The 12,753-nt window shown below is 40.8% G+C and overlaps 1 long non-coding RNA gene across 1 annotated transcript in view; it reads left to right on the plus strand.

Moving 5' to 3' along the window:
• Positions 1 to 936: 936 nt before the first annotated feature.
• LOC122527894 overlaps positions 937 to 12,753 on the plus strand; it is a 19,696-nt gene continuing 7,879 nt past the window's right edge. Inside the window, exons 1-2 of the long non-coding RNA XR_006306440.1 lie at positions 937 to 948; positions 4,358 to 4,360. This is a non-coding gene — a long non-coding RNA (uncharacterized LOC122527894). The remainder of the gene's footprint in view (positions 949 to 4,357; positions 4,361 to 12,753) is intronic.

Raw genomic sequence — 12,753 nt, forward strand, 5'->3', positions numbered from 1 at the left:
TCAAGGTTTACGTCGCTGACTTACGAGACTGTGCCGCGTTAGACTTTGAAATGTTCCATTACTAGACACTGCGAGATTCTTTATATAACTTTGCAGTTTTATAAACACGAAATTATTGCACATTATTCATGCAAAAATTATGGGTCTCGATTAATTTGAGGTATTCTGCGTAACGTTAAAAAAAATTCGTTCCACTAACAATAAACGTGTTTTCAATGATGGTAATGCTCAATAATTACTCCGACAATTTTCCATATAAAAAAAAATATTCCAAAGAAAACCAAGGGCGTGATTGACATCATTGAACTTGCATATTCAAGACCGTAATAACAATCGAGCGTAAAATTTCAATCCTGAGAATTTTATTTTAATTAAATTTAACTTTATTTCTTCGAAAAAACTAACGAGTTAGTCGATATCCAAATCCAAGGGCATTTGCTCAATTCACATCACTGAACCACATGTTGAAGACTGTGACGATAATCTGGCTTTAAATTTCAATCCTGAGAATTTTGATTATAAATTTAATTTTCACGTCTTCGCGTCGAAATACATTGTGTCACGCGTCTGTAAAATATCCAAAGTAGCAAATTGAAAATAACAAAAATTACAAGTTAATCGCTTCGACTTCATTCTGGTCTTCATTGCTGGTGGAATGACGTGCCACGCATGTCGAGAATTTTTTGTCCCAAAATTGCAAGTATTTTCTCAGTTTCAAGCATATTTAAGTACAACCCAGGCAAAACAAATGATAAGTTTATTACTTCTTAATAATTTCTAATTCTCCCTAATGAGTTCAAAAGAAAAGGAAAGCCACGAATTATTGTACACGGTTCGGTCGCTCGTTACGGTCCGCGAACCAGTTTGCCAGCACGAGCGGTTAAGCTTAAGAACAAGTTGACTTTTGGCCATGGAAACGCGGTTGCAGCGGTGACCGGAAGTGGAGGAGTCGACTCGGGCCAGGTAACCGAGGCTAAACACGTCCGCGTGGTGGATAACAGATCCAACAGTATCGCCTAACGGTGACAGTCGCGCAGGCTGGTCCCAATCCCCATTCGCCACGATAACGAGAACGCTGTGGTTCTCGACGAGGCACCAAGCCCCGCGCTCCGTTATTACAACCCGAGTGTCCCACCCTTTCCCCCGTTTCAACGAAATAGCCCGGGATCACGCGAAAAATCGGCTTCACGCTTCCGTTCACGGGGCGAGCTTCGAGAATAGCGTTCGAGCACGTGATAGGAAACGTCGAATCAATTTCTTTATTACGTGCAGGCCACGCTGCATACTACGTACGGTATATACGTATTATATTTCGTAACGCGGCTTCCCAACGACGACGTCATCATCGGCACGTTCCCCTGCCTCCAAATGATACCAATTTCCTCTCTCTTTCGGAATCGTTGTTCGTAGATCGAACCCTCGTCCGATTTGGAATACCGGATTGAGAATTTTCGCGACACTTTTGAGCTAAAAAAACTCTTGACTCGCAACAGATGCAAAGTAATATCAAATACATGTATATATATATATTATATTATATTATATTATGTTATATTATGTTATATTATATTATGTTGTATTATGATATGTATTCTATAAATGTATGTTTTAAATATAGTAAGATGAATAATAATGTAGATACAAATATAGTTATACACAGACATAATATACCATACTTATTATATTCTAGTGTACAATATATATATATATATGTACATACATATTATACATACACATACATTTAATTATACAGCAAAAAAAATTTGACTGATGAATATTTACAAAGAATATTCCTTCTTTAATGATACAATTCATTTGTAAAAAAATGAATTTGTAAGAAATTGCTTTCACAATGATACACGATACAGTATATTTCAACACTAAAACTACCAAAATGGCCAAAATGGCCAATCGCGAATTTTCCACAGGAATTTTATTAACTTGCAACATTTGCAAATTGTGTTTCAGAGATATGAATCTTCGAATGATTTTGTTCAAAATCATGTGTCTTTCACCGTATTCGTAACTCTGATCGATTATCGTCGGTAGTTCTAGCGCTAACAGGTCCCTAGGCTATAACCATTTCAATGTTTCCACTGTCATTAATTCGCAATAATCTTGCCTCGAACGTTTTCCTTCGCGGTATTAACTGCATTTCTAATACAATATCTAATCCTCGTGGCCTCGTGGCATGGAGATACGCAGAAAAACACAGCGAAATAAAATGTATGTTCAATCCTGTCTTATCTATTATATCTACACGTGTCTATATTCGACGAAACGTGCTGTAATTTTTTTCCAACTTTCCAACACTCTCTCTCTCTGTGATCGATTCCTCCTCCATAAAAATGGTACAAAAGTGAACGAACGAAATATGAAAATATATATAAAGTATTACGAACATTTCGCGGAGCATGGCGCCTGTTATCCCCTTTCTAACGTTTCTCGAAAAGCGAGCGAAACTTTGAATGTAAACGAATGTAAGCCGTAACGCTTACATTGTTCCTACCTGCAATTACGTTAGAAAAGAAATAAAGAAACTTTATAACACACTTTCAGTTTACTCTTGAATAACGAATCGGACGTGTACGTTCAAGTGCGGTGACGCAGCAGTACAGGCTGGTCTATAACCTAATCTGCTTTTACAACTTTCTATATACCCACGTACAACGATCGTACAATTGTGCAATTAGGAAAGTATATATGTTACGCAGGCCTCCGCGAGTTTTGTATCGATCTGCGATCACCGCAGAAATATTAAAAGATTTAATAGTCCACGGTATGTATAATCTCATCTGATCTAAATTCAACCTGTTTTATATTTCGTGCGAATAAATCAAATTCGGCATCACGGTTGCGAATGACGGGGAAACTCGGTTACGTATGGGGAAAATTGCTATTGCGATTGCTGTTGTACGTAGTTAGAACAGAGAGGAAGGAAGAGAAAAGAAAAATGGAATCCAACGTCGAACGAAAAATTATAAATCTCACTTGCGTGTGACGCAATGGTTTCTAAAACCGAAAGAATTCAATTCTATACAAACAGATTTCTTTGTTCTCAACGCGACTGTTGGAGAAAAATTGAAAGAAAGGACGTCAATCGAAAATTGCGAAACCTTATATTTCTATAATAGAATGATGAAACTTATCTGGAAAGCCTTTGTTAATTAGTGATTACAAACTTGTTAAAACTTCGGTGTTCTCCAAAAGGTATGCAAGTCTACATTTTAACGAACGAATTTCTTCTCTTTAATACGACCAAAATTAAATGAAAAAAACCTAAATTTGACCCATCCCCCCCCCCCCAAAAAAAAAATTAAACTTGTATCATTTCCTCTTCTCTAACATAACTGACAGAAAGAAAAAAAATAATAATAATAAAACCCAATTGACCAATGAAGACCAATCTGACCTATCCCCTCAAAAAATTGAACATGTATCATTTCCTCTTCTCTAACATAATTGACAGAAAGAAAAAAAAAAAATAATAATAAAACCCAATTGACCAATGAAGACCAATTTGACCTATCCCCTCAAAAAATTGAACATGTCATTTCCTCTTCTCTCGCATAACTGACAGAAAGAAACATAAAATCCAATGTCAATCACAAGATGTAACATCTCATTCGCACAAGACAACTCATAAAATTAAAAAAAAATTAACATCGCACGGTTTCTAACAAATCTCTCTCTCCAACGCGACTGACGCCCGACAGAGCAGAATGATATTTAGTGAATGACATTATCCCGGTTTCGACTTCGGAAGAACGACGTTTCATATGCGCGAAATGTAATGTCGTTACAACCAGAGAAAGTTCGTCGTCTCTCGGAAGAGAGAGAGAGAAAGAGAGAGAGAGAGAGAGAGATGTGGTGGAAGTGGTCGGACGTGGCTTTTTCACCGTGGAAACGAAAACCAGACGCGATAAATTATAACGATGGCGGTGGCTCCCGCCGGCGAAAGAGACCGCAAGAAAGCTCAACCTTTGGCTCATCCTCTCAAAGGGCTATTGAATCGATTTCCGTGGGATCGAGGAATCCTCAAAGCGGCCGATTGCTCGGCTGGTCATCGGGCTGGATTTCGGTTCGATGATTTAATGAGTCGAATTCTAACTTTATTCAGCGTTACGCTGAACCTGGAGGGTTAATCTCTCGCTACAAGAGCGCAGAAATCGGCTACCTATTTTTATTCAGATCGGAAATTACGATGCTCTCTCTCTCTCTCTCTCTCTCTCTCTGGTATTTTCTGTCTTATTTTCGAAATAAATCGAGCGTGGCACCATTGAGTTTTGATGCCTTAAGTCAAGTTGTTAAAAGGAAAATTTTATTTTAAATTATACGGTAGGAAGATCGAAGAGAGAGGGTTAGATTTTTAGAACTAATATTCCTAGAATTTAATTCTTAATTGTTCAGCATGTGTCGAATTGACAGATAGGAATAAATTTTCTTTGGCGACGAAGGAGAAAAGTGGCGATGAATTTTAATAAATAACAAGAATAAACATTTCACAAACAGTTGAAATTCCCGATCGCGGTTTCAATTTTTCCGGCGCTTCTTCTCGTTTCCATTACATTTCATTACTCTGCATTACAATCCTTATGTTCTTTGCAATTGAAACAAGATAGGGTGCCACGAGGCGCCACGTCCAAGAAATTCGAGCACTTGTACCAGAGAGAGATTCTGCAATATCGTTTTCTACAGTGCGCAATCCGCGTTTCATTTCCCATTTCATCACGCCATTTGCATAATTAACGCGGAAGTAAAAGTACAGTAGCGAGTACGACCGTCCAAGTTGGACAGAAAAATTTACATGTTTGCGTAATAACGGGACGAGATCAAATTCTGCGCGTTTTCGGAGTACCGAGGACACTGGAAATCCGTAAAGGAAGAGGCACGGAATTTTTGCAAAGTGTTACGTAGACAGATTGAAGAGAAATCAAAAATTGAAATTGCCGATATACTTGATTCCACTTGCTCGTTGCTTTATATAAAATTATCTATTAAAACAAAGTAAAGCTTATACATGTTATTTATTAAATAACGAAGTACGAAATCATTTATTAAATAACAATGTTTAATTTGTCTGTTCAATTAATAATTTGTGTAATGTTATTTATTAATGTGAAATTAACTTTTTACTATTTGCTGCAATACTTACAGAACAAAATATATCACTCAATCATAATTCATACTTCATATATAAAAATTGTAATTATACAAAAATATATATAAATATTCATCACTCTGCGCGAAACACGTATTGACGATCGAAAAAGCAGAAATGTTTCTGAAACGACAGATCGACGCACGATAAATTGAATTGCATCTTCTCATTTTCATAAACGCGAATTAATAAATAAATTTACACTTTTTATACATACAAAATAATCTTCTGAAATTCACATCGGTAATTACTAAATTTAGACGAAATAAATTCCGAAGCCTGGACTTTGAGTGTAGTTCACACATCCCTCTAACATGGACGATTAGCGACGAAAGAAAGTTTAACAAAATAAAAATATAAATACAAGTTATAAATAAAAATATTTGACAAAGTCAATTCCGGAGCCTCTAACTTTAACTTAAGGGTAGTTTACACCCCTCCAGCAAAAACGAATAAATACGTGAAAGCCAAATTTCATCAAAATCGATGATTCACGCTTCGGCGTGTTCCCTTGTTAAAGTCAAAATACTAACTTTTGAAAGAGAAGACCGAACGTATTTTAAAACAAACGGCGAGCAAAAGAAGAAAAAGAAGAAGAGGAACTACCATATCTTGTAATTACAAAAATTACCTAGACGTTGAACGAAGCTGCTGTAAAAGTCTCGCCCGAAAGGAGAAGAAGTTGCTCTCGAGGATTAAGGAAATAAGAAGGGAGTGTTTTCGCAGGAATGTGAAAAATTAGAGGAAGGTGTCTCCGTTCGGGAACGAGGTAAAAAAGAAGGCGCCCGATCTCCAGAATTGGACCGAAGAAGAGGAGAGTGATCGTTCTTTAGAATCAAACAAATTAGAGAGAAACTAGAGAGGTGAATGTGTTTCTCTTTTCTTTCTTTCTTTCTTTCTTTCTTTCTTTCTCTCTTTCTGTTTTTCGAGAATTAGAGGAGCGAGGAGAGATGTGTTGCGCGGTGCGGTGGTTTTGTTAGACCACGTGGAACTTCTCTCGGTGCAGAAATAAAAATCAGCGGGCAAAAATTCCTGGAGATAGTGGCCACGGCGGCGCCTAATGCTAATGGCCGTAGACAAAATTAGAATCATTTGTAGCAATAAGGCTCTCCTTCTCGGCTTGATCAAACGGAGCATTGCCCGGTGGGGCTAATAAACATTCCACGTCCTTAAACGTAAAGAGGATCATTAAGAGGAGAGATTGAAAAGAGAAAGAAAAAATCTGCGATACGATACTGTAAATATTAATTAATACAGTAAAGTTAATTAACACGGGCGTGCTCTTCACTGTACAGAGTACAATGGTGTACATTCGATGAGAAATTGTCCAATTTTTGCTTCAGATTATTATAACTTTGCAACAATGTGTTAAGGGATTAATTGCTAAATTGCAGAAACGTAATTTACACGAATGAAAGTAAACATTCTCAACAAACAAGAATCGACTTCCATCTGGCGCCATCGCGTGAATTTCGGATTTAGAAGGAAGGAAAGACTGAATTTTTAGTAATTTCTTTGGAATTATGGAGAGATATAACCGGGAAGGCTAAGTGAAAACTCTGGTACTTTCGGCATTAAGGTATAAGTTAGTTAGCGAAAGCTTTCCAAAGAATTGAAGGAAGAAGTTGACGGTTTCTGAAAATAAAAATAAAAGTACCCCGACGTTCAAAACCGTGAAAAATCTCCCGTGTTTCGCAATTTTACGTTTTAGTATAAAAGCAGATTAATTATAACCAGTTTTTTGCACTCGAAGTTAAAGTAAAAAGAAACATAACCAAACACACAATTAATATTCAAAAGGACGATGCAAATAATAATAACAGTTAATAATTAAAAAAAAAAAACAATGTTACACGTATCATGCTATTCTGTAGTTTTCCATTAGGCGTAGAAACAAATGTTCCTAAAAAATATTTGCTACGATAGAGAATAAACGATTATAGAATAATTGCAAGCGCCTGTTTCAAGCGTGTTCAATTTTCATCTAAACTAGATTACAATTCATCCTCAATCTCACGAGGCCGCCCAGAACGTGATCTGTCATTCACGTGAAAATTACCATTTTTATACTCATCCAGCCATTCTCAGCACGTTCCCTCTAACACGATATTGTCCCCACATATACATACGTTCGACAGATTATTCTACAAGTTTCGACGACAGAAAATAATCCGAAGCGAAGTACCCACTTACGTGCAGCTTGCCAACATTCGTTTTCAGTTTGATCCAATCAATTCACACGTTTTTCGCCGGTGAAATATATTTTCTATTTAGAATTGTAATTTTATAATTTCATAAAACTGTTACGAAAAAAAAAAAAAAAAAAAAAAAAAAAAAAAGACAAACAATTCCAATGAATCGAACAGAGGAAAGTTCGTTCGATCCAATCTCTCACTCAGGTTTCATAATTTTGTAAACGCCACAGTAAAGAAAACAATTTAAACGTACACGTAACGCGAGTTTCGTAGCCGCGACAATCTGAACGCAGTGAGCGAGAGATGGATGCAGGTGGAGGGGATGGCGCTAGCGAGAGTGGGGGGCAAGAGGGCCGCCAGTTGGCCACCTCTAGCTCAAAATATTCAAACTACCATCCATACGTAAGCGTGGTAAAACGAAGAGCGAGGTTCTCTAACGTGAGGGGCCGGGAAAACATTGAAACGAGGGAAAACTTGGACCTCGGTCTCCCTTACGCGAGTTCGAAAACGAGGCAATCTCGCTTTCTGGGCAATCAGCGTCATAAACAAACGATAAAATCAACATGAAAAATGCATGCATCTGCCGCGCGCGACTCCGCGAGAAGGAGCAACTGCTTGTTTACGTAACCGGCACGGTAATTTCGCGTACGATCGCCAAGATACGCTTCCACGTCATTAGACAGTGGAAAAATACGCGGGCGCTGAGAGATTCGGTTGTCGTTGAATGCCGGTCGTTCCGTTTCCGAGAAGAAGCGAGCCATTTCGGTCGTTAATCGACTGACGGAGTGAGGAGAGGGTGTTATGCAGGATGGAAAGCTGCAGGAAGAACGGCGGTAGACCGAGATTCGGGGAAAATGAACCGCGATTACGATGACGGAACGACGGTGCTTATTCAAAATCGTCGCCCATCCGGCCGGATCGCCGTGTTTTGTTGCTCGATTGACGCGCGAGCTTCGGATAATGGATTGGACTTTCACCAAAGTGAAGACGTCGAAAACGTGCGTGCGTAATTATGTTATTTTGTTAAGAGAGAGTGCGTCATCAAAAGTGTTTTGCTTTCATATCGTAACGTGAGCTTTCACAAAATAGAAAAAAATGAAAAATATTATATCTTACATTGTGTTATTTAGATCTGTAATATCTAGAGCATCTCTCAGGTGTCATTTTTCTCTTTTCTTTTTTCATCCACGCGAGTTTCAATGACTCTATGTTTCGACCCTGTAAAACTCTTCCTAAAAATATATAGATATATAAACGAATCGTCACTTAAGTTCATCAAATACCTCCGAATATAGAATCAAGAGCGTTTATATTCGCGAAAATCCAAAAGAAACCTAGTCGATACGAAGCGATCGTGCTCTGAACGAAAGTTGGACTAGCAGCAGGGTCCACCAACTGCTCGACTTTGGCCGCAACTCGCCGCGAAAACAGCGAGACGGGGGCGACAGCGCCTCCTAGACGCGCCGGGAATCCGAGAATTCTGAAACGGGGCAAAAGGAGGAGAGTCGTTCCACGCGGCTCGGTGGAACGGGAGAAAGGAGGGGGAGGAGAGCGTGGAAAGAAGGAGAGAAAAGCGGCCTAGGTGCAATCGCGCGCGGGTTCGAAAGGTCAAGTTCAAGCTGGCGGGAGATGCCATCTACAGCCACGAATAGAAACGGCGCCGTTGAAAACGCGGGGGATAAACCAAGCGATAGGGGAGAGATAGTGGGAGACAGAGGCATTCCTGTGACTGCTCGTCTTCTCTCCCTCGACTCTGCTGCAATCACACGCGTGCACACACACACACACACACACACACACACACACACGTACACGTATACACGAATAGGCGGATGAAATGAAAGAGAAAGGAAGAGAAAGAGGGAACGACTACGAAAATAAAATGGCACCGTGCCAATGCACGTGTGCGCGGCGACCAGAGGGGGATTCACGATTTTCGCGAACATCGCCTCGAATCGGCCATCTCCAACTCCCATCTACTTTGTCCTTTTGCCCGCTCTTGTGCTCTCCGCTCTCCTCTGTGTCCTTTCGTTCTCTCCTTTCTCGGGGGCCATCCGTCGCCACCCTCTGATACCGATTGATGAAAACAAAGATAAACTGATAGAAAGAGAGAGAGAGAGAGAGAGAGAAAAGGGGGATGCCTCGAGAGATGGATACAACCGATAATCGACGGGGGCCGTTTGTTCCCCGACGGGCTACTTGTTGAAGAGCTGGCTCCTTGATAGACGGTGGTCGGGAGAGTTCCGGCCGCTGGGGTTTGCGGTGGCTTTGTGACGGGCGTTGCGCGTGAAGAATGGTACAACGTGTCGAGCGTTCCCTATGATACACGATAACTCTTCAGCTACATACGTCGTTCCTTTATTTCAGAGCTCCTCTCTCTCGTTTTCGTTTGATTTCGTTCGAAACGCGCGTAACTCGTCGTTATTATAGCGAAATTGTCGTTAATTTTCAATCTGGAGAATTATAAGTCTAAAATTCGGAATCTTCAATCTTTTGCGGTACATTGCAAACCGAAACCACGAACGATGTACGACTCGATCCGCGACTCGGTATCACATTCGCTCGTTTCGAATCTTCGATCGGCAATCGGGAAATTCGCCTTCGTTGGGCCTGCGAGGCCTTGTTTACGGGGCTTTCCGCCCTTTCAATTGTTTGCCGTGGCTAATTGATCGTTATAACGACGGCCGGGCAAATATTGATTTTGGATGCGGACAGCGTCGATAATGGCACGAGTGCTCTGTCTGCTGCCGATCTCGAGGAAATCGACCGGGCAAAAGCGAGTTTTCGTCTTGTCTCGAGCTCGCGTACGTCTCTATCTAAAGTTTTATAGAGTCACACAGTTAGAACGCGACGAATGTTATGGCCGTTTTATCGTATATTTGTCAAACATCGACTCGCTGCGTAAATGAATGACACACTCCCTCTCTCTCTCTTATCGTAAATAAAGACACGTCCAATATTGACGACGATTTATCTTCTCATTAGTAACATTCTTTTTTTTTTTTTTTTTCTTTTGTAACAATCGATACCGCGTATCTGTCACACAGGCGTGACTGTTCGCTATCTGCATATTATCTCGCGCGCTCGAGAGTGAAGAAAAAAATAACTATCCTTGCACTTTGTCTATTCCACGAATAAGTCTCTTCGCGTCTCTTTCTTTCGCGGGAACGAACGTGAGATTAAACCGGCTGTGACATATTAATCCCTCGCTCTCGACAAACTTTTTCCGCAACATCGGCCAGCAATTTACGAAACACCGCCTCAAATAAAATGACGCAGCATTGAAGATAACCGTTCAAACGGTATATAACATTTCGAAGTTTGGCTGATTATATTTTTCTGACGATGCCGTACCGTTTAAATTCAAAGCAATCATCAACGTACGTTACTAGAACAAGTAATAATAATATACAAGAGTTAATGACACATAGTTTCAATCTTTCGAGAAATGATATATTCCACCATTTTTTGAACTTTCGTAAGCAATAAGAGGCAATAAGAAGTCTAGTTTATACGAATTATACCGAATTATGTGTGTATTAAAATTTCTTCTTCTAAAATTCTTTTGCTCTTCTTACATCGTTATTATAGCTTTTTCACTGTAGGCGTCTGTTCAGATATTATACGCCAAATGTAAACGTTCGTTACAATTATCCAGGAAATTATAAAAAAAAAGTCCTGGCTAGATTTAGGTGCGATTTTTCCCTGGGAATGGACAGTCGAGAGCAAAAGGTTGAAATATCACGGTAAACATGGCTACTCTCGAAAAATAAGAAAAAAAGAAAAAAAAAAAAGAAAAAGGAGAAGAAGTTCAGAATCGATGGCGATACGTACTTGGAATTTCAGATCAGAGAGCCTCTTAAGCCCCTTAAAATTGAAACACGTACGAGTCCTTTTTGGGGGGGAGTAACGAAGTCGAGTGATGGCGGACTTTATACGACCATCGTATAAAACCTTCGTGCTCGGCGGATCGGGATTATGATCCCATAAAAAATGTGGCCCGCGTAAAAAAATATGAAGGAATTTCGCCACCGCGCGATATTACGCGAACCGGTGCGCGGAGAACTCTCACGCGGCGCCATTTAATTTCCGCCGCGTGGATCTTGCTCGCCCGAGACGAGATAACTCGCTCCGGGTGGCATTTAAATGGCAAACAAAAAGTATGTCAACGATCGAAACGAGGGTCGCGTGTTTTGTTAAAAAAACAAAAAAAAAAAAAAAAAAGAAGAAGGAGTTATCAGTTGGAGAAGAGTGCCTACGATCGATTCCTTATCATCTCGCGTGGCTTTCGTTAGCTCGCCACTCGACACACGTCATCGACACGTTCTCATTCTCTTTTTAATCGCGTGCAAAACTTGAATTCTTTGATAGCTTCGCACGCTGATAGCAGAAAGTGCATTTAAAAAAAAAAAATCTCTACAAACGTGGTCGACTTGTGTACGTGATAAATCTCACAAATTGGAAGGAACACTGCCCAAACGAACGTAAATAATCGCGTAAATACTCGAAATTTCGAAACGTTTCGCGCAAACCGGCGGATAACGCGCCTGTAAAAAGCTTCGCCCGTAGGTATTCCAATGCTGTGTGACCCCGCCGCTCTGGTAATTACCAAAACTCCCGATCAAATCCCAACATCCCGCGTGAAACATCCTGGAACTTGGACCAAGATTCCAACGGAAGCCACCAGCCCCGAATACCTCTGAGAACCCGGAGGAATCTTCCCTCAGTTCGGCCGCCCCGGAGAGGATTATGAACGACGACTCGATGTGGCCGTTAACGCTTCATCCCCCTCGCCGGGGTCCGCTAATAAAACTCTCCGGCGACGTTGGTACCACAGGAGGAGAGGGTTCTCTCGCGCGGAGGGAAAGATCGAATCTCTTTCACAGGTCAGCAGCCAATTCGACGGTAAGTGGATACGCCCGAGAATATCCGGGGCTGAGAGGAAGGAAGGACGATCGAATCTCGCGCGCGCCACCGCTCTTCTCTGGCTCTGGCTCTGTGGCTCTCTGGTTTTTCATCGCGTGGCGACGAAGAGACCTAGCCTCGAATCGCGCCAATTCGACCGGCCTACGCGCGTCGATCCGGCGTCGAGTCAGCGAAAGCTTGCGCAATGCCTGACCTATTGTGCTCGTTAGGGACCATTCGGGTCCGAGGGCTATTGGACCGGCGGGCTTCTTCACCTCTCTAACAACCAGCCACCTGCTCCCCACCTCCTTCTTCCACTTCATCTCGCGACTTATCCACCATCTAGTCCTTATCGTCCAACTTCCTTCCTTCTTTCCTGTCTCTCTTTCTTTTTTCTCTTTTTTTCTCTCTCTTTTTTTTTTTTTTTTTCTTTTTTTATTTGTTTTCAAATAACGACTTACGCAGCCATCGATTTCTTTATGCCATGATGAA

The sequence above is a fragment of the Frieseomelitta varia genome, unplaced genomic scaffold (genome assembly GCF_011392965.1).
Source record: "Frieseomelitta varia isolate USP_RPSP 00005682 unplaced genomic scaffold, Fvar_1.2 scaffold_236, whole genome shotgun sequence".
Taxonomy (NCBI): Eukaryota; Metazoa; Arthropoda; class Insecta; order Hymenoptera; family Apidae; genus Frieseomelitta; species Frieseomelitta varia.